We start from the raw sequence: 4,800 nt of genomic DNA, 5'->3' as shown, positions 1-4,800 counted from the left end.
ATTTGAAATTTCATATTTGCCTACTGAATTTATTCCAGATTACAAATATAACAACTAATCCTAAATCCCCGATTAGGCTGGAAATGACCCTTAAGGACTCTACAATGACTAGACTTGTACAAGCCCCACACATCATCTCAGCCGTTTGCAAATTAAGGGGTGTGCCACTACTGTATCAGTTTTGGTAATTAAATGTTCACTCTGGACCACAATTAACTTTCATGGATGTTAACATTAACATTCTCTAGCGAAAAATCACAGGTAATGTAGAGAAAACACATTATTGAACTTCTTCACAGACAGTCATATAGGGTAATAATAATAATAATATTTATTCAGGTAAAATAGGCATATTACAATACATAAATATCACAGAGTAGAGTACAGTACAACATTCAATTTTGCGACAGTACTTGTACCTTAAAATAACAACATTGAGCACTAGTTAATATATGAGATCAATAGATTAGAATTTTTACCGAAATTGCAGCCTTTTACCTAGAATAACCCAAAAAGCTAAAAGCTTATTTCCATTGGGGTCCTTAAAAGAAACTCAAGTACAATTTTAAAATTGAATATTGGTGTTATACATTTGATACATTTGTGGACATCATTCATAAAATAAACTGCTATTCCATTAGAACATGATGGTCAGTTTAAAAGTACACATAATACTTTTCTTCTACAATTACAATAAAATTACATAGATTTGAGCGAATACTATATATATATATACGGACATTGATTCCTGTTAAAAAATGTATACATGTATATATATTGAGGATCTTTTCCATGGAAAATATTGAACATATGGTTAAGTCTAAGTTGCCTTGCCCTGGTATTGATATCCAGTATGTTTACACAACTAAAATCTTGGTATGACAAACTGTGTCTATTATGTACATTTAATATAAATCTTATCACCTTGTTTTGTGCCACTTGTAGATTTTTTTTATTTTTTTTTGACAGTCCTTCATACCAACTAGCACTTGCATAGACAAAGTGGCATAGAATAAGCGCAGAGCACAAGGTCTTCCTGGATTTGAAAGACAAACAACTACTATTCCTATACAGAAATTTTAATCTCTGATTAACATTTTTAATTATGGAATCAACAATCTCTTCACCAGATAACAAGTTGTTAATATATATACCAAGATATTTTACACGTGATGTAACTGAAATACTATGATTATTACATGGTTGCCCATTTCCTCAGTCAGCTCAAACATTCATAGCTGCTCTAGATCTGGAGTCCACCTGGCTTTTGAGCAGGTCCGTTACATGACCAAAGTCATTCAGCTGACAATTCACCTATGGAACAAACACAGCAAGGTACAATGGTACATGTTGTTGCATTGATCTAGATCTCCATGTTCTCCATAGTGGCATATAAAAGCTGTCGCAAACCTTCATTAGTGGATCTACAATGTAACAATAACTGATCCATTGTCTAGTTGTCGACTCCTGATATTAACTGAAGTTGCGAAGAGGCAGAAAAGATGTCCAAAACAAGATGTCAATACCACACTGGGGAAAGATAACCATTGAAGATTTCCCATCCATGAAGTCATGGGTAAACAAGCCCTTCACCTATATAAAACAGAAATTAGATTATTATAAATGTTAATTTGAAGGCAAAAAATGAACAGTACATTTCTATTTTAAATAGATTTATTTTATCTATCTTTTGTGTACATAGTAAAAAAAATATAGGGGGGGGGGCTCCATGCATGCAATGATAATATACAAATATTTAAATTTCAAAAAGGAAGTGCATGTGCGATTTGTTTTAATGCTCTTCTAGATTTTTAAAAAATACAGTCACATAAAACTATCAGCTTATGTTAATGCTCTCCATATTTAATTATTTTACTTTTTTTTAAATAATGTTTTAAAAAGAACACCTTTATTTGGTGATTTTGTAATCAAAATAGAGATTTAGATATTTAAATCTCATATAAATGAAACTTAATATCACTCCCTCTCTCTATATATGAAATTAAATAACTAAGCTTAGTAGTTTAATGTTAGTTATTTAGGATGGTTATTACTTTTTTGTTACTCTAGGACTCTAAACTTTATTTATTAGGCTAACCTCTCATTCATTTATCGTTTAAGGTCTGTGGTAGGCCTATGGTCTTATCATCATTTCGACACAAGTTGTCATGATTTTAGTAACCAATATTGTTACACCGCTAAAGTGACATATCATTTACCTTCGTATCTAAGTCCGTGGTATGACGCAGGATTCAGGCTACGCTGGCCGTTGCGAGTCTGTGTAGTTTGCCAATTAATACGCTGCCAACCATTGCATTTCTGTCGTGAATCCACGCAACATGTTTGCCTTTTAACGTCTGTCCAAATTTTCCTACATGACAATTCCAATGATAGTCGCAGTAACTAACATTCGCGATAAATTCTAATAAGCCTACCGGAATCACCTCAACCTCCGCCGCCATTTTGACCTCTGGGGCATGCGCAATACATCGGTAAACGGAACCATCCATTGTGACAAGAGGGATAAGAGGAAATCTTTTGTACTTAAGTGCGAAGGTACATAATGTAAACAGATAACTACATAATGACAAAAGACGTATTTTTGCGTTAAGTACTTTCAGTACTTAAGTGCAAAAGATTTGCACTTAAGTTAAAAAGTTTTTGCCATTATGTGATTTTTTGCTTCAAAATGGCCAATTTTCAACCAAACAGCAAACAACATATACTTAAGTTTAAAAAGTACATAATGGTCATTCGGGTTTTTTGCACTTAATGAGTTTATGTATTTTATACTAAAACGGCCCGTATGGGCGGTCGTTTTAGGATAAAATATATAAACTACTTAAGTGCAAAAAACCCGAATGACCATTATGTACTTTTTAAACTTAAGTATAAAAGATTTCCACTTAGGTGTAATTTTTTTTATTTGCACTTAAGTGCAAAAAACACCGGGAGGTTTCCACAAGAATTTCACCCATCGAAGTCATTTTCGACTGTTCCAAAATAGAGCTCAATAATTGGTTGACCAATGAGCAGTGTTCTATCCAGCTCGTATCGACCAATCAAATCGTGCATACTATCGCAGTGTGCCCTAGAGATGCGTAAACAATATGACGGCTCCTGTAATACCTCGTGTTAATTTTGGATCAAGCACATGTCACCAAATCGTGTCACATGATATCAACAATCTTGCTACAGCCAGGAACAGTCTAGAAGAAGATGGGATTGTGGAAAGCACGAGAAGGTTTTTAAGAGGAAGCTAGACGTTTTCGGCAAGACGGGAGTATGTACAATGTGTCATTTGTAAAGTCGCTGCAGCCTGTAATAACAATGAACAGGTACTGTACGTGCTGCTTAATTGCATGCTTTTTCGCCATTTCAGTTATAAATTTTGGATAATGGCAGTAATTATTGACAATGAACTAATATTTTGAGATAGAGAGATGTGCTATGATTCGTGAAATATTGGATTCAATATTGATTTTTGACAGACAGATAGCCAGTTTACAAGACTTGTTTTGGAGCGTATGTGAATAATTTGAGGTCATTCAGTTAATTTTACTGTCATTCTATTTGTAATTCTTGTGAAATATGGTGTCGATATCGAACTACTCTGGCACATCAATTAGAAGTAGTTCAGAGAAAAAAATCTTAAAATGTTATGCTTTAAAGCAAAGATTGACTGATGTTTTATGAAGAAATATGTGTATATTTTAATTTATCACCTCTTTTAAAACGTAGAATGTATTAAGAACAATTGTTCCTCTTAAAGTGTGTAAACAGTATATTCGACTGTCCATATCTTATTGAAAAAAATTATCTAATGGTTCCAAGCAGATCTCTTAGGTCCAGCTGTGCGGTGCGTTTTTATCCCACCAAGAGTTTGTATTGACGTAAGGAAACACAGTGTTTTAAGGAGATGTCAGAAAATGTTTAGCTTCCTTAATGTTCAGACAGATAGTCTCTTTAGCGAATTACTCAAAACGTTTCAAACAGAAATGAAACAGATTTGTTTTTAATTCATTACGCATAGTCTGTTTGTATTTTATGTGCAATGTATGTAATGTTTGATCATTTTACGTTTGGTCTGTGATATTGTAGTATGTAATATATTGTGAACTGTTATGTGTTCTCAACCTGTAAGTGGGCCTTATGGCCTGTTAGATTGAAATTAACTAATAAATTCATTGGCTTAGGCTAAGTATTTCAGAATACAAAATTATCAACTTCACCTGATAATCACAACTTTCTCTGTTTTGTTTAATTTTGGCAAAGTAAATAAACCAGTTTCATTTAGGTTTTTATTCTTCATGTTCCCATATATTTTCATAATACCAATATAAATGTTGTTTAGTAGAATTATAAGTATTAACTGTATTTCATGAGAATGATGTACTAGATGAGAGGGGTCATTTGGGAAAATTTCTTGCTGAGATGATCTGTAATCCGTATGCTGTTTTATGTAACTGCTTTTTGAAATGTGGCAGCTTGCAAGTTAAATGTTTTCTTACAAAACCTGAGTACGTAATTTGTTACGTTGTCGTTTGCCTCTCACGTAATACAAACACATGTTACGCTCAGAAGTTGTCTCACGTAATTCAAACACATGTTACTTGGTCAGCCATCTTTAATGTTCCCACAATGCCAAGCGTCATACTTCACACAAGCAATATACATTAACTAAGTGAACCTATGCTATAGGTGCTTCAGACGAACCTACGTTACATCCCTTTTTTTCAAATTAGAACAATATAAAACAATATTATACATAAAATTACCGAAATTATTTTAAACAGTATC

This window comes from Mizuhopecten yessoensis, unplaced genomic scaffold, assembly GCF_002113885.1.
Source record: "Mizuhopecten yessoensis strain PY_sf001 unplaced genomic scaffold, ASM211388v2 scaffold7643, whole genome shotgun sequence".
Classification (NCBI taxonomy): Eukaryota; Metazoa; Mollusca; class Bivalvia; order Pectinida; family Pectinidae; genus Mizuhopecten; species Mizuhopecten yessoensis.
The sequence above is the reverse complement of the archived record's forward strand: the minus strand, read 5'-3'. Positions refer to the sequence as shown.